The following is a 19,091-nucleotide window of genomic DNA, read 5'->3' as shown; positions in this document are numbered from 1 at the left end:
TCTTCGGCCGGTAAATCAACACAGGCCAAGATTCGTTATTAAGGTGAGAGTGACGTGCAACTGACGGAACAAAGTAGGAATTCATAGTTGCAGGATTTCTGTGGCTATTTGTGCACGGATGTTACAAGCCTTTAACTCAAAGCCTAAAGCCCATCACGTCAGACAGATAAACACTGGTGCATTTCCCTTAGTGTTCTCTCTAGTATAGCCCATCACAAGTGTTTTCACACATTCCTGTTAAGGTAGAACTTTGTTGACATGACCCTGAGAACAAAAAACCCCAGAATAACAGGTAGCTTACAACATACTTAGTTCTATACAGATCTGCCAGATCTGCAGCCAGGGACTGTCACCTTTTTGCTCCAATTCACACATTTAGTGCATCTCTAACTGCATAGGTGTGAATTTGACCACCTCCATCATCAGCCAAACATACATAATTCGAAATGACGACTGCTGCCCTTTTGCCCTTCATCCTAGACACACCAGTCCCTTGACCTGCCTGGTAGTGCATGCGGCACAGTAGCTGACAGTGCACATAGCTGCTTTTAACACAGGAAGCTGTCGGTTTCAGTGTTCTTTCAGACAATGTTTTGGAACGCACACGCGCACGTACCCCAGACACATGAACGCAAAAAACAACACACAGCAACACACAACACATAGCAACACACTGATAAATTGTCCTATAAATTATTTCTCAACCAGGTGTGGTTTATGAACTGTCGGTGTCAGTTCTGTTGACTATGATTCCCTTTAAAACTCAAAAATAAGACTTTACTGTTTTGGAAATAAAACAACAAAAAGCTGAACAAAAGGTGCCGTAGAGCTGCTTCGTCTAACATTTGGATGAGAACAGCCGGAGCCACAGTTGCTTGGAAACAGGTAGACGGACACATTTCCCAAGGGTGATTGGTAAGCTGTTGCCAATCTGAGGGGTGAAGTGATTTTTCGACCTTACAAAAAATATTCAACTAGTAAGAACATTTCATTAGCTACTCAAAACGGTGAGTGCAAATGAAGGTGGAATAAATCCCGAAGGCTGGAAACATGAGATTGCCCTGTGTTTATTTTCATTGGAGGTGTGATTGTTAGAGTTGCATACTGCATCATCCTCTCAAGCCAAATTTGCGGGAAAGCACTGAGCAGACTGAGTTAGGTTATTTTATGTGCTTGATAAATATTTTGATAAAGTTAGAATGGACACACAATCCTAATGCTAGTAAAGTGAAATCCATACAACTGACTTGGCTCAGGAACTGTGCTTTTTATGCATCTGTCCACCTAACCAGTTTAATTAGTGACAAATCTAGGGTTGATGTTTGTAGATATTACAAATGAGCTTATATTTATTATTACTTAATATTTATTTGTGCAACATGGTGACAAAATCTACCACAAACATGGTAATCTTTGATATTGATTGTTTTTCACTTGAGAAAGGTCCTCTGGTCATGCCTCTTAAATAGTAACGCATGCGCATCAAAATGTATCATAAAACTGTTGATTACATGAATCGTTATGAAAAATATATTCTGAATGTACAAAATCTTGCATATTACACATAATACAATAAACAGTCATACAGTAGCCTAGATACAAAACACTAACATTGAAACAAATACATCTGTACAGTATATAAGACGCGTAGTGCGTTTAACACATGTTACTGTTTATTCTCAAAAAGGTTTAAGAGTGTGAATACTCTGAAATGGAAAGCTCATCAGTCTCTGGTATTCTGGCTGGTGTCGGTGGGCCAACAAGAATATAATCAAACTCTTGATTTTGTACTTTTTCATAAACGCTTTGTAGGCCATTTGTTTTGGGTAGGTGTGCTGGATAGTAGTTTTCTCTGCGACTGTCCCTGGGCAGTGAGGCTGTCTTAGAGAAGGTGGAGAGGTGGAGTCCGTGGGGGAGGCTTGTGTTGGGTCTGGTGGCAGAGGGACTCCAGCAACGGTCAGAGTGACCCAGGATCTTACACTCATTTGTGCAAGCCCAAAGACCTGTGGAAACACAAAACCATTAGGCTTCGAGGCACTGAATGAGCTGAATGTATTTTGGCACAGTGGATTTCATGCAGCCACAGAACTGTGTGTATCTGGGTAGTACTCACTGTTGATTGGTGGAGAGTCTTTTTTGTGGCCATCACCACTTATGTCAGAATCACTATCATTGAAGTCACTGTCTCCTTTCCCACTGTCCTTGCCACTGAACTGAGGGTCTCTTGCACAGATTGTTGTAAATGAATTGCCCTTCCATATTGTTATGGGTCTGATTGTCTCTTTCCCATATCCTGGAAGTGTGGAATAACCCTGTGAACACACAGACAGAGGGAAAGAGAGAGAGATAGAGAAAGAGAGAGGGAATGAGAAACTAGGATGTGTGAAGATACAAGGAAACAAATGGCAGCTAATCTATATACTCAGTCTAACACAATTACTTACCTCCAATTTACCATCCATTCGCCTATTGTTAGGCTCAAAGATGCTCGCTGTTTGTCTCCCCTCCTCAGAGCCTTTCTTCAGTGTGTTGGCGTTGGCCAACGGTGATTGAACGTCAAACACATTGCTATTGTGGCTGGTGATCAATGAATCAATAGGGCTGTTGTCCCCCTTCTCCACGTTTGGCACTTCCTCTTTGTCCTCGTAGCCTCCCTCTCTCTTGTCTCTTTTGCGTCGACTACAAGTGGTTGTGATGAGGATGATGGCGAGGAGAAGCAGAGAGCAGCTCCCTGCCAGGACGATGATAATGGCTATGGACAAGTCCCACTCAAACAGCTCCTCTGTCTCATTGGGAACCTCGGAGAGCACGCTGGAGGGAGTCCCTTCGATGAGAGTGAAATGGATGGTTGCCGTGGAGGACAAGGCAGGCGTTCCACTGTCACTGACGGCGGCCACGACTTTCAGACTGGCCGTGATGTCGTAGGCCAGCTCACGGCTCACGTACATCTTCCCCGTGGCTTTGTTGATGGAGAACCCCAGGTGTCCGCCCTCAACGATTTTGAAGGAGAGCTGTGCGTTTGTGCCTTCATCAGCGTCTGTGGCCTTTATCTGGGTTACAACATAACCTGCAGGTGAATCTTTGGGCAGGAAAACCTCAGCAGAGCCTTTGTTAAGGACCGGTTCCGTGATAAACGGTGGGTTGTCATTCTGATCCACTATTTTTAGCTTGATGACTGCGCTGCCCTGAAGCTGAGGTGACCCCCCATCACTTGCTTGGATGTGCAAATCCAGTTGTTTCATGACTTCATAGTTGAAACTTCGCAGTGCATATATTGACCCAGACATTGCGTTGAGTGACACAAATGTGTTCATAGGAGATCCCATTATAACACTGTCTAAAAGCCTGTAGGTAATTTTGCCATTGTTGCCCAGGTCTGCGTCCCTGGCCTCTACTGTGGTTATATATGCACCTGGTGCATTGTTCTCTGGAACAGAAACTTCGTAGACGGGTTTATTAAAACGAGGGGCATTGTCATTCTCATCGCTCAACCTAATAGTGTATTGTGTTATTTTTCTCAGCGGGGGTGACCCAAAATCCTCAGCCATCACTGTTAAATTGTACTCGCTTATTTTCTCTCTGTCCAGAGCTGCAGCTGTTACAATCATGTAGCTGTCCTCATAAGCCTGCTGGAGTTTGAAATGGTCGTGGCCATACAAGGTACAGTGAACCTGACTGTTGACGCCCGAGTCCCTGTCCAAGGTGCTGATCAGCGCCACTAGACTGTCCTTGTCTGCTGCCTCACTGATGAATGCGATGCCTGTTGTGATGGAGGTCATTGGGGTAATACTGATTTCTGGGGCATTGTCATTAACATCTTTAACATGAATAATGATTTTACAGACGGAAGGGGTCGGGTTAGGTCCAAGATCAGTCGCTTGCACATCTAACTCGTATGTTTTCTTGCTTTCATAATCGACTGGGCTCTTAAGTATCAAGCGACCAGATTTATTATCCACTTCAAAAAGTTCTCGAATCTCATACGAAACCTGTTTTCCAAATCCATAATTGACTTCTCCATTTAGACCATCATCAGGATCAACGGCGTGTAAGTCCAATAACACAAACCCAATCGGGGCATCCTCGGACAAACTGACCGAGAAATTATTCTGGTCGAAAACGGGACTGTTGTCATTAAAGTCAGTCACTTTGATAGTTATCTTTGTGGATCCAGACCTAATTGGGTTCCCTCCATCCGTGGCAACAAGCTCGACCATGTAAAATGACTGAGTCTCTCTGTCTAGCTCTTTCATTAGCACCAACTCCGCATATTTAACCCCATCCGCTCTTAGAAGCACATCAATGGAAAAATGACTGTTGACAGATATTTGATAGCTTTGTATATAGTTTGATCCAACATCCGCGTCCTCGGCAGGGTCTAAAGGAATACGGGACCCTACCGCTGCGTTTTCGGAGATCTCCACTGTAGATTCCTTGTTTGGAAACTCTGGAGAGTTATCATTAATATCCTTCACTTCCACTTCAACATGGATCAATTTGTAACGGTCTTTTGAAAAACTGACCACATCAAAAGTGATAAGACACTGTAAAGTATGCCTGCAGATAATTTCTCGGTCTATTCGCTCCCCGACAGTAAGCTCCCCATCGTTTTCTCTTACCCGGATAAAGGAATTGTTGAATTGTTTCATCATCCTGAAATTGGTCTTTGAGCCAAAAGCCAGACTCAAGGACATGTCCTTGGCCAGGTTCCCGATGACTGTGCCCGGCCCATCCTCTTCATTGGTTTCGTATGTCAGAGTATTTCCCTCCGACCCAACCAGGGAGACGAACAATATTTGTAAAATAGTGAAAACAACCATCCTCCGATGCCAAAAGGTTAAAATGACTTGTATCATCTTCAACGCCGCGATGTACTGTTTATCTAAATCTTTTCTCTTTCGCTCAACAGATTATATCACTTCACCTGCTGAATTTGTTCCCCATCCGTCTTCAGTGCGAGATGCTATGGACTGTACTGAAAGTTAGTTGTTCTTGTGCGCAGCCTGGCAGACGCGCTTGTTGCCTCGCGCTGTCTACAGCAGCACCAAATCCTGCAGTGGCGGGGTTTATACGGCTCCTCATGCTAATGAGACGAAGTGTGACCAATCCCCCTGCTTTAGAATTAAAAATAGGCCTTCTGAAAGACCTCTAAGCCTGTTTTGAGTTAACAGAGCTAAGGAACAAAAATAAAAAAAGATTTGAGTCAAGTGTCCTGCATTTGGTTTATCATTTCATTGCAGCTTGATGAAAGGGTATTAATTTTCGAGGTATTTTCTTCTTCTAATCAATAGTGAGCATAAACTGCTCCAATCACTTCCTACACTTATCTATTAGTAGATAGCATATGGGTGCACAATACCACTGAATTGAATTTGAGCAGTAACATCAACAATACTAATCCAGCATCCTCAAAAGATCCAAATGTGGACCATGACACTGAGCGAAGACAAGAAATTTAACAGAGGCCATCTTGAAGGGTTCCACTTTTGCCAGAATACAATATGTCGCTCCATGAATCAGCAGCTCATTCAAGTTCAGTTGTCATTAAAATTCAAGCAATAAAATAGCAAAATCATCTGTCATCAACAGTGTGAAGTTTTTCCTCCAGTCAACCACCCCAAATGTCTTGCATTGTGAGATAACAACATTGGCTCCATCAAACTGTGATAACATTTTCATGCTTAATGTTGTGATTTATATGTATGGAAGTGGTTCTTTGAAAGTTTGAGCAAATCGTTCATGGGCTTGAATGGATTCAACAAGACAGTGAGGGAGGTAGCAAAAGAAAATGCATGAGAAGAACTGTTTGAGGGAAGATAGGGATTTCAAATTTACAGTTGGCCCACAGACACAATTCCATTTTTAATGGGATTGTAAATGCATTCAGTTTCAGGGGATGCCTTTGCATTTTAAGTTCTCTAATCACTCTGGTCCATAACATGCCTTAAGAAATGCCATGAAAGTCTGCATTTGTGGAAAGCACTTAGCTTCTCATTCTTTTACAAAGATTATAGTGTTAGAGTACAAAGTGTGGAAGCTCTACTCCAACGATTATTCTCTATTGGGATATTTCTGCCTTTAAAATACCCAGTCTAGAATTTCTTATGTGGACATTAATGTACTCATTTAGACTCACTCCAACAGGAGTGGTTGTCCCCTCACTTCTCTCACCAAGCCCTGCCACTATCTCTTTGGAATATCACTTTAAACACACAAACAACCCCTTTAATACATGTCCCCTTTAAAAAAAAGAAAAACATTAAACATTTTCCTCCTACAAAATGTAAATGATCTGCATTGATGTGTAAAATCAGACCTAGCAGTTCTGTTGTCTTCAAGTAGTCTCAATGCCACATTCCTGTACATTAAACATTGCAATGACGGTTCGGCACTACATGCTAATGAGGGTATTAAGTAAGCCATTCCATTATAGATGAGTTTAAGCTCAAGGGGAATCTTAATCACAATACTGAGATATCATGATAACTGGTTCTCACTATCCTCCCTCTGAGCCGTGTCCTCTGAATTCTCATGGGTAGTCAACAATTGTTGTTTGTCTGGATAGACACTTCACTGTTACAGGGGTTTCACCTCTAAGCAAGGTTATCGTTCATGTGTATATTTCACCAGATGATAGGTGACACTGTTTTTCTGTCAGCACATCTTTTCTGTGTTACCCTTTGAAGAGAGGCTTATATCCTCCAAGGGGAGAGATTTGACTAATGAAAATAGCTGGTACACAATGCAATGCGATTAGCTGGGTTTTGTAGTCCTCATATGAGTGGGTCCCTAGATTGTTTGTTTGAGTCCATGAGCTTATTATGGTTGTTGGAACACATTCATCAAAACATGCTTTTAAACACTTGCCATAAAATCCCAACTGACCACACATCCCATAGGCAACATCAGATCTTTTTGTTCAGAAGGAGTTCTCAACTGATTAATTCTAACTTCAAAATAAAACTCTGCTGTTATGTTCTGTGGGAGCTCCGAGGCTGTGCCGTCACTGGGGGTTCTAACTCCCAACGGAACCCTAAAATTCAGAGTGGAACCAATGAGATGTTTTATTGATTCTTCTTCAGGAGTCTGGAGACAATAAGTCAGTTGAATATTTCATTTCTCTCTTTTTATGTTTGGACTGAGATACATCCTAGTGTTCAAGGTGTCTCCACAGAGATGTCCCACAACAGTCATAAACAAAGTGATTAGAGAAGAGGAAGACAACAGACGAGGAAGATTCAGAGGGAATTGCAACGGTTAGAGCTTTGGAAGAGCAGAATCCTCAGACAGTACATTCTGACAGTGCAGTCTATCATGCAGCCTGGCTCCTGTGAGGATGTAACTGTTTTTCTAAATCGAAAACTAGACTGTAGAGTAAAAACCTAGCAGCGATGGCATACATTTGGAAAATATATGGATGTAAATGAAACACTTTGTGATGTGGTATGCGGTACACAAAACTATGAGTTTTGCATATTGAGTTTGGATCAGCAGTTGTGAGATTCAGTCCCTGTGACCACTGTGTGAATGTAGGTCAGACAATTTCTCTGAAAATCATTAGTGTCTGGTTAAAAAATAACTGAAATGTGAAAGACAGCAACAGAGACGTCATAATGTGTCATTATGGGCAATTGCTGTGAATTTCATTATATGTGAAATTTTCTCACTATTGAAGGCATCTTGCCACTGGGGTTAAAGGTGTCAGCATTTCTTTTGCTGTTTTTGCTGAAAGCAACATGGTGTTTGAGGCATACACATCAGATGGTGGGAAGAGTTATAATTATGTAAATTGGAGTCAAAGGAATCACTAATACCTCATGCGGAATTAATGTGTCAACAAGGTGTTCACATTCACTGTGAATTCACTAATTAAACATGACACCATTTCCTTTGCAACACATGGCAATATAGTAGGCTCCCTCCCTTTGGGATAAAAATACTGATGTGTATATTGTGGTTGCAGAGCGTCTGAAGATAATCTGCTTTGAAATATGAACACTGAAGGCTTTGGTATGCTTTTGCAGGGGTAATGAACTGGGGGTCTGAGTTCACCTAAAGGGCCAATCAACAATAAAGATTTGACTCTAGATTTAGATGACTGTTCATGCCAACAGCCTCGTGTAGAGTAGGACATGATATGATAAATCACATTGGCTGTTCCTTGTTGTCTCTATAGGCATCATTTATGAGATAGAAAGGGTCTGGGAAAACAGCAGAGTGAACTGTGCCGTCTATTAGCGATTAAGAATCCGGACTGGGCTTTTTTTCAGTTTTTCTCTGGGTGAGTAATATCTTACCCTGCCTTTACTAACGAAATAGTCGCTATCCAGTTCTACAGAGGAGATTGTCTCTCAGCCATGGAAGACTTATCACCATGGCCTGGGGAGGAAGACAGGGCAGGACCACTGGTTTCCTGTCTCTGGTTGTAGTCAAGTCACGTGAGAGGGCAGAGCAGTGAGACAATGAATGGAGGAGAGACAAAGTACTTGAAGAGCATGTGAGAGACACTTGAGCTCTGGCAATTGGAGGAAAAAAAAAAACTTGAGACTATAAGTTTTTTTCCGACCCCCTCCCCACGCCGAATCCTTCCCTTCCTCTTGCGTTTGCCCAAGATGAATGGGCTTTTCAGATTTAAGAAAGTGCATGGCTGAAATACAAAGAGAGGCTCATCTATCAGTGCTGAATAGTGAGAGTAAATCCTATGGCTGTGTGAAGGGGAGGGGAGGGGTTTGGGGGCTGTTGGTCTCTGATTAGACCTCGGGCCAGTTACACTCATGGTTTGCAGCGCAAACATCAATCCTCTACACTCCCACTCCAAAGCCTTTGAACCACAAGAGACCATTTATTTACTGTAAGCTCTGTTTTAGAGATTCTCTCATAAATACGCAAACACATGTGTTATTGAACATTCAACGCAGCCCAGTTGTGAGGTTTTATTGTTTTGTTTTTTTCAGAGATGTTTTTATCAGATGAAAAGCAAACTCTTAGCTTAAGCAATGACAGCTAAATAAGGAGTCAGGTGGCTGAAGGGTTAGGGAATCAGACGGTTGTTGGATCGATTCCCCATCGTGCCAAAAAATGACGTTGTGTCCTTGGGGGGAATGTCCCTGTACTTACTGTAAGTCGCTCTGGATAGGAGCGTCTGCTAGATGACTAAATGTAATGTAAATATGACAACAAGCAGACTGCAGTTCCATCACTCCAACATGAGCTGTCAACAGTCCAGTCATTGAGTGAGTGAAGCTGTGCATCGTGCAGGGGGAGTGAAAAAGCACATTAGTTAAAGCCTTCCAAGAGACCAAATCATTCTAAACACGGACTGGAGAATATATAGATACATTTGAAAATCAAGACTCCAGTACTCTTCCCCCACAGATGAAAAGAATATTATCAATTAAAGATTGAGAGAGACACACATGAAAAGCTCTTATGAGGGTTTGAAGGCGTCAGGATCATCTTAATTTTTGATGCAGCTTTGTGTGCATCCAGAGTCTGAATTGGTCTTCCTAGTTTTTCTCCGTGGTGATAAGAGGTAAACACCAAAATCCAATAACTGTCAGACGAACATTAAATCCAACTGACATCTCTCTTAAAAGGTAGGGCCATGAAACTTTAACAGGGAAATTGCAAGGAGCCTTGGAATTAAGGTATTTTTCTTTGAGGTTGGTACATTTGAAATAGACAAAATGGACTGTGTATAGCATCAGAGATTCAACGCTCAACCTCAACAGTATAAATGCTGTTTGAAACAAATAGCACCATGACAGACACAAAACAAATGTCCCTGTTGACTTTAAAGTGGGCTGTCATTGACATCACAGTGTTTGACCTGGCCCACTGTAGATCGACTGACCCTGGATGTTAGACTTGACTCTCCTGTCGTTTGACCCCGTTTCTGGATGAAGAAACACGACAACCTTTTTTCTCTGCATGGCTGTTTCTGTGACCCAGGAAAGAAGGCTTGTAAGCCAAATTGTTATTACGTATTGAGTCATCAGGGATGGAGAGAAACAGATAACTAAAATTACTCCAAAATAATATGCTTGAGTGTCCGTTTAAGCTTCAATATGGTCCTTGTGTGGACTGGAGCACAAACAATGAATGGCAACCTCTCCATATGTACCGAAGCATCTCATTCAAAAGGTATATAACGACGTGCTTCTATGTAACTGTATTGAATGTACTGTATTATTGAATAGGTAGAATATGGGAAATGGGAGATGTATCGGCTGATTTGTCTTGAATCAATGGGCATGACATTGTTGCCAGGGAAACATCATACAGAGAATGAGCGAAGGTATGCCAAATGTAAACACGTCTGCCAATCTGAGCCGTGCGAAGCAACAGAGTGCATCAGCAGTGCTGGCGGCCCATGGCCTTGGGCCTTTGGTTGTCTGAATCGGGAATTCACAGTCCCAATGATGGAGCTGGAGGAAACCCTTGATGCCCAGCACAATGAGGCCATTTCATAGTAGATCACGAAAGTCTCTTACCGGCGTTGATGGGAGAGTAAAAGCATTATGACAGGCCAATGAAGAATTTATCTGAAATGTCTCAGGGTGTTGAGGAGATTGGTGAGTTTCCAGGAAAGCTGTGAAGAGAGCATTCAAGTGAAAAAGGAGAGAAATCTTCCATACAAAACCCCCTGCCAACCCTAACTGAACAAAGTGACCATCATATTGCATTTCAAGGCACTGTAACCACCTACTGTTCTACTAACCTAATGAACAGGTGCCTTTTTGGGGTCAAATCCTATGTCCTTTTGAATGTCACATGATGGCATTACTGTGTTATCCCATGGTTCTTTACAACGGTCAAACGTTTACAGAGCTCGTCCGGATAAATAACCTAATGTGGCCTGACAGAGGAGCGCTTCCTGAGTTAAGCGTTGACAGCCGTAACCACGGTGACATTAGCTCCATGCCGTAACCTGGGGATGTAGTCAATTTCTGCCACCCAATGAACAACTGACAGTCTGTGTGTTCTCTCACTCAAAAGTCAACGCACAGCCACCCTCCAAATCTCAGAGAAGATGAATTAGGCAACAGCGCTCTAAATTACTAACTATACATCTGACTGCTGTATGTTGGAGATCTGTAGGACCCTATTTTTAGCTCAGAACTTCAGGCTGCTTCCTATACACTAAAGTTGTAATGCTGTGATAGTAGTAAAGCTACATCCACACTTTATTGTTTGAGATTTTACGTGTACGTTTGTGTCATTTTGATTTTATTTTTTATTTTTTTCTGATTTGATGAATGGATGACTTGTGGAAAACTTTGACAACTGAAAGAGAACACTTGCATTTAGTGTGAGCCAGTGAATAACCTTCATCTCCCCCTGCTAGAACTGCACCATTGGTTGTCGGATTCACCCTGGCAACAGATCCAGCTGGGGACAGTAGTCCTGATGGTCAGGATAAGAAGAACAGCACAGGGAAGCCATGCACAGTGAGTGAGTACTGTACTTCACACTGCAGAGAACAGGTTTAAATATTAAACTAAATATCTTTCTGAGCTCAAAACATAAAACAGATCTCCCACTGTTCACAGACTCAGTATGTTGCTGAATATATTCATGCAGGCTTGTCGATAGGGACTAGTGCTGATAGCAGGTGCATAAAAAATCCAGTGTTTATAAATGATGGATTGAAGTTGGGGAAATCAGCTTGGGTTCCCCATAGCTAAGATGAATAGAATCAGTTCTTACACTGATTATGGCTCTCCTCCTTGTCTGCAGATTGTAAGGACTTTGCACACACAGTCTATTTTCTCATCCGGAATCAAATATTCATTGTGTTTGCAAGAAGGGTCATTTCAATTTTATTCCCTCAGGCTTTTCAAGTCATTGTATTGCATAACTTACTGACGAAAGGGCAGTAACAGTTCATTCATTTCCTACTGCTCAAGGACCAAGATATACACTACTGGTGCTTGATTTTGAACACCAGATCTGGTTTTACCCGTGTAAACTGGCCGCTAACCTTTGCTCCAAGGAAATGTGCATCCTACAAGTAGCCGATACCAGCCATGTCACATCCATGGTAGCAAACGCGAGAGCCAGAAAGGAGAGCCACTAGTAATTTCAAAAATATTTATGAATCCAGTGTTGAATCCTGTGTTCCAGTTCACTGTCAAATATTGAATTTTTCATTTACAATGCATGTTGGAAACATATCCACTTTTATGTTCCTGGGTTTGCTATATGGTGTGTTTTTTCTTTACTCTGAAAATGCTAATGAGCCCCAAGGAGAACCATTGAACAGTTTGCAATTTTTCCCTGATTTTTAATCAGTCTAATTTCTGTCTCCATCACACAGGCACGCTGGTACAGACATGCACACAAACCCTCTGTTTGCATAATTTGTTCACTGTCTTCTCCTGTGAGACCAGGGAGTGTGTGTGTGTGTGTGTGTGTGTGTGTGCATTTGTGAGTACGTGTGCATGTGTGTGTACTTGTGTGTGTGTGTGCGTGTGTGTGTGTGTGTGTGTTTGCATTTGTGAGTACGTGTGCATGTGTGTGTACTTGTTTGTGTGAGTGGGTGTACTCCAGAGTGGAGGAAAGAGGGTTCTGCCCCCCACCCCTCACCCTCTGGTTTGCTGCCCCTGACTGTGGCATCACCATGATTGCTCTGACAATTCAACAGACAAAAACACCTTCTGCCAGACTGTTTTCCCCGTCCTGTTATGGAAATGTGATTTTCCATCTCACTTCATCCTCAGTGCTTAAATACCTCTTAGCAGAGAGTAGGATTGTCTGGGTTGTTAACAAATATCCCCCCTTGTTCTGAAAGCTTTGCCGAATTTTGCCTCGTTGTAGCCTTGAAAAAAATAACAGATACAAATATGATCTGCAAATAATGCAAATCCAAAAGGTCAGAAATGTCACATTACCATGTAAATCACACTCACTAATACAGGACTGAAAAGAGCATCGGAAAAAAATGTCCTCCTCTGTTTTCAGACTGTATTGCACAACAAAGCCTTGGACTTGTGAGTCATCACGGAATCTGAACTGCCAAACAAAATCGTCATTGTGTTAAATTGATTGTGAGTGGGGAAATATTGTCAGCCCTGTAACCAATTAGAAAAATTCAATTGTATTGCACATCTATGTGAAATTAATTCCATACTTTAAAAATCTATTAAGCTCAGCTGCCCTTGACAGCAGACAAAACAGACCAGAACAGGAGACAGAATTTCCTAATCTGACACAATTAATAACCTGGATTTCATAAACCAATCTTTTGGTTGAGCTCTCGAGAACTGCAGATCTCTTAAAATGTACACCAGTGTCCTCCTTTATAAACCCTTGTTCCATAAAAGCACAGTTGAGCTTCATCTTTACGAGAGCTTATTCTATTCATAGAGCCCTTTAGAAATAACCGCCGTTCATAATGGAGTTGGGATCTGATTAACCCACTCGCTCGCTGGCACAATGGCAGTCTGCCCTGAGACTCAGCCCAGTAATGGAGTCTGCTATCATCAAGCACACTCCAAACATTCTCGCACCGCAGGACTCTACTAGATTGGAATCCCTTAACTCCTCTCTGCACCAAGCGCACAGTGGGGAGACAAAACATCTTCCCAGCTGATGCCCCTAACATTCATCTCTTCGCTCTGCTCTCTGAACAATATTGCTCTGCATCACCCTGTCTGTTGTTGGCTGTCCCTGATACTAAGGTACTACAGGTAATAGAGGTAAGACTGAAAGGGCAGGTTTTACTGCAAGTGCAGTAGCCAAACTCCTGGCATTGTCACGGGAAGATGTGATTGGGGCATTATAGAGTGTATTATGCTAATTAATGCAGTCAGTGGAATCATCAGAATTGGTCTGCAGTATATCCGTTTGATACAGTACTTAAGTGCGGTGAGATTAGTATAATTTATTTCACGTAGCTTTGTCTAACCTCTCTACTCGGTGCAATCTCAAGCCCCCAATACACGTTTAGAGTGTGAAACTTCCATCTCAATGTTGCCATCTTCTGGTGTAACGTGATTAGGCAGAGAGAGCACCCAGGCCTTGTTTATTGTTTTGCGAAAGGGGAGCTTGTGCCAAATATGTCAGAGGGAGTGATTACACCCCTCAGTGGCCAATTGGCCCAGGAGTCCACCCCCAGTGGCCAGCCCTGTGGGGGCTGTCAGGGCCAAGCAGACTGGGGATTGGTGAAGAGCCATGGAGGACTTCACAGCCAATCCCCACTCGGCCATGGTGTCATCAGCCCCCACCAATGGAAAGAGTTTGCACCCATCAGATAACAACGCTGAAGAAATGGCTTCAAGGAAAAATGTTCTGAGATGGAAATATTGAGATGAGGAATACATTCAGAGAAAGAGGAAGGAACCTGGTTCCTGAAAAATACATACATTAGTATGCACATGCACACACGCACAGACTCACATTCACTAAAACATACACATACTGTACACAATCATAAAAACACACACTAGCTCTATACTTTATCTTTCCTGCTTTGAATTATGCATCCCACAGAGAACAGGATTTATTCACAGCCTGGACTGCCAAACAAATACTGATTTACCCCACTTGATATCCAAACTGACATCAAGCTGTAACCACAGACATAAACATGTTTCAGTATGGAAATATGCAATTAAACTGCACTCCTTTGCGAGTGACTGAGTCAAAATGTGGAAAATCTCAATTAAAATAAAATTCCAGTTGCCAGCTATGTTGCGCAAAATATGCGCTCGTAATCAAAACACATTCTAAAGAATTTGGTTTGTGGTACAAAAATGGGGAAACAAACGTGTACTGTGCATGGCTGATTTGCAAGGTACTCATCTGTGTACCTTGGGGTGTTAAAATTCAATGTAGACCATGAAATGTAAAGTAGTCAACTTAATTGGATTGAAGGCATCACTGGGAAGCTTTAACCAACATCGAGTGAAAGACACACAGCATGGCTCCTCTCCTTACTTATAAAAGAGCAGCTGATTTCAAATAGACTCTGACTGCTTATCACATGCTTTTGAGGTTTAGGAGCTCAGTCAAAAGCATACCTCTCCTATTCTAATGAGGCTGTGTATTTGCTATCTGTGATCTGGCAGGACAAGATGTTCTCTCAGATAGGTGCTTCGCACCGTTCTTTTTGATTCATTAGTCAGGGCAGGTATTGATCAGAGACAGCATGAAATGTATACTATAGAAAGTGGGGTTTGCTTTGAGGATTGGTTATTGATGTGAGCTTGTCATCACATGTCAGAGGGACCAGAGTCAGAGGTCTCACCTGTAGATGGCGCTCTTACCCATGGTTTCCCTGCACGCTTGAACGCTTTTTTTTGTTGTTGCTTTAAGAGGATTTGTTTAAAACAAATTCATAAATTGTCTATTGAGAGAAGACCCCTTTGTGAAGTGATAAACAGATCTTCAAACCATCGAAACATAAATGGTCAATAATATGAATTTTGCATGTATATGGTCAAGTTGATTAAGCCATGAGACAAATTAGAGAAGTCTCAAATTCAGTTTCGTTTTCCAGCCAGAGTAGAATCTAAAACAGCTTTTAACAATGGAGATGAGTGTAGTTCTAGCTTGTATGTGAGGTAAAGCTTTGAAGTTCATGGTAAGATAACCCAGTCGGACAGGAGTTGGGAAATAGTACACGATCCTCAGCCAAGCACGATTTGTCTCAGAATAATAACGTTGTCTTTGATCTTTCTCAGTTTTCTCATTATTCAAAAAACAAATAGTTTCTTTCTCCATTTAGATGCAGTATTTTGCGGCCAGTATGAATAAATCCTAGAAACATGTTTACATCCATATTAACGTACTAAATGAGTTTGAAACATGCATAGTCCATCGAGATCCAATTAAAGAGAAACAGTGCATTATTCATCTGTGGCCCCTAATAGACTAATTAATTCTTTATAACATTATAAGATAGCTCCATACTTTTCTTATGTTATGCATTCCATTTTCGTAATTAATCTTTGTTTTACAAATATCTTTAAAACATGACTTGATGTGTGTGCTGCATGAAAACGATCAAGACATCCAAGTGCAACCGTAGGGAATTCTTCTATAAAGCCTGTGCCATGTGGACCCGGCTACACAGTCATTTCAGGAATCTGAGGCATAGAAAGGGCAAGAAAGGCACTTTTGTGTCCATGGCTATTTTAGAGCCAACTGTGACAGAATTAACAGAAAAAGAATGCGTAATTAGGAGCATCGTGCTTAGCATTTGGCCGGTTTAAATTCGTTGGAGTGTGTAGGATGACCAGGGACCACCTGGAAGTCTGATCCCTTGTCACCTTCACATCTGTTGCTCACACGTTGACACCCATTTGTCTCAGGGAAGGATTGGGCTTAAGGGTACAAAGTTCATCTGTTGTTCCTAAGGATAAGATTAAACTCGGTTTAGAGTTCATGACCTTGGTTCTGACATATATACGACTACTTTAGAGAGCATTCAAGGTGGGAAGTGAGATGAAGAAAATGAGATTAGCGTGGGAATAATACTGTATGATTGTACCTTTTCTTTGAAATGTGTGGTAAAATCAGTTATACATCAGTTATATAAAATAAAAATGTTATGTGTCATGATTAAAGCACATCCTTGACAAAAAGATCAATAGGCAACGTTTTGTAAGTAAACTAAATCACTAAGGAATCAACAAAACATCTTGCTTTGTGTGTTTCAGAAGACACATTTAATACAAATAAATGATTGTACAAGGTTAATGTTGAAATGAACTTTGGGTCATAATTTCTCAACGGTAGCTCAGTGATGTCTGGGTAATTATCCAAAAGGCAGTTATTTGTGGTCTGCTGAGACATTTGCTCCCGGTGGCATATGTGAGGATTAATACCCACAGTGTGACCAAAAGCTGGGCTTGCTGTCAGCCTACCTGTTTGCTGCCATTGTAAAACTGAAGAAGACAGTCCTCCAATGGCCCAGATCTCTGAATCTCCAACCACGTAATAGATCAACATGAGACAAACATCTCTGATCCTCACAGTAGTTGTCGAGAAGAGGTCTGCTAAACATAGATTAATGTTATTCTTACCATTAATTAAAATCACCTCAGTCCAGCAACAGATGGCCAAGCCCCTTAATCTGCTCTAAGGTCTTACAGCCACTGCACTGGTCTCAATCAAGCTGTGATCTGCTTTAATCTCCACACTTAAGAGGCAAACACATATCGCCATGGCTCAGCCAAACTAACCCGAGCACATAAAGTTTGAAAACACAATGATGTGTCAGACTAATCACAGGAAATCGAAAATATAACTGATTTGATTCCATTGACATTGATTTGCTGATATAAAGGTACAGTCGAGCAGAGGCTGTGTTATGTATGAGATTGCACGAGCTGAAATAAGAAAAGTCAATGTATTACATTACCCTATATATGAAAAAAAGAGAGCACGTTGTCTGTCTTTGGATCTGACAATCTTGTTCATCTTCAAACATCGTTTTTGTTAACCTTAGAAAATGTGGCCACCCTCATGAGTGAGATATTTGATAAGATTAAAACATAAGCCTCTTAGTAGCAAACAACTAATTTGGCCCATGGTTTGGTATTAACTACAAAATCCTGGATTTCAACACCCTTAATGCTTGGGGGAGGAGGGGGGGGGGGCAATGCCCAGGGTGGTTCTGGGTATGGGGACTGTCTGAGCATGCTTCTGGAAGAGACTGTATCTTTGTGTTTCAGTACTTCCTTTTGTGTTTCTTCTTTATGAGACCTTTATGAGACAGGCTGCATATTGATAGATTATTTCTAAAGACACCAGACACAACTGTATACTATCTTTAATAAAGTGACCTTTAACAGTCTTGCAGTTTTCTTTTTCATTCTTTATACGGAAGGTCTTTTAACGCAGCCTCAATCCAGAACTTGCACAATGAATGATTGCAGACAGAGTTTGCACACATTTTCTGTAACTAAGTTTCCCAATTAGCAAATACTGGAGGCATTTTGTGACTTCTTCCATTTAGAGAACTATCAGTTCAGTACCAATTATTGTACAGAAACGTACAAGTCAATCCTTAGTGAATGAACATTATGCTTAATTAATTACTGATTCTCTTCAGCCATTTACTTTCATGTTGCAGTATGTTGATACGGGAGACATTAATTCTTGGAACGAGAAAACCGAACAGAAACATCTTCCTATTAGACTATGAGTCATACTGTCCTGTATTCTAATAGTCATTGCCCTCTCTTTCTGGAAAACACCATTCTGTGTATTATGAACTAACAGTGAAAACATGATGAGTATAGAAGTGCCCCCCACACACACACAAACACGCACACACAACACACATTATGACTTGGTCTTACAACTTTTGGGTTGACTCAATCAATATATAACCATCAGTACTAGCTCCCATCTTAGCCTGAATTAACACAGCCGCAAAGGATTTTTTGCATTTGCAAAGTGTGGCTTTTGACACCTTCCTGTATGTGCTTCCCTAGGGGGCTCAGACAGATTTAGCCCATACTTGTGGAGGGTGTCAAGAGCCAGCCCTTTGAAGCCAAAACACTCTTTTTAATCAACGCAGGCTAATCACCCATATGGTTGTCAAATAACACATGATAGTGGCTGTGGTCTTTAGTAGGTTGGGAGCAAAGTTATTCAGTACTCAAATCTTCAAAGTCAAATTTTAACCTCTGTTGGATGTCATTTTTTCTGTTGAATGAAGTCCTATTATACCTATTATTAGTCCTATTATACCTATTATACATATTAATGCCAAGACACAGTTCACAAACATTGTAGTATTGGTTTGGCATAATTACATTTAGTCTTTTACACATCTGATTTGGTTTCGGCATTGTGACAGATGAACCTGACCAACTACACATCTAATACATTTTACAATACGCATCTACTTTAATAAGCCTTTTGGGATAATCGTATTGAGCAGACTTTTCTAAAAACTTTTGTCATTACATTATCAAAGATTAAATAATTTTGTCTGTGACCATTTGCACATGGAAAATAAGTCTCGACAGTTTGCACCAACTGTGCGCCATTTGGTTTGCCACTTCAATGCCATTGGCTGAAGGACCAACGTATTAGCATACATCATGGCTTATAGATCAACTGTCTAGGCTCGA

General features: G+C 41.4%; 1 pseudogene; it reads right to left on the bottom strand.

Moving 5' to 3' along the window:
• Positions 1–1,689: 1,689 nt before the first annotated feature.
• Positions 1,690–4,820, bottom strand: LOC146233758 (protocadherin-8 pseudogene; annotated as a pseudogene).
• Positions 4,821–19,091: the final 14,271 nt, after the last annotated feature.

This window comes from Hypomesus nipponensis, chromosome 23 (assembly GCF_054491055.1).
Source record: "Hypomesus nipponensis isolate SF chromosome 23, ASM5449105v1, whole genome shotgun sequence".
NCBI lineage: Eukaryota > Metazoa > Chordata > Actinopteri > Osmeriformes > Osmeridae > Hypomesus > Hypomesus nipponensis.
Note: the sequence above shows the minus strand (reverse complement) of the source record. Positions and strands in the feature narration are given on the sequence as shown.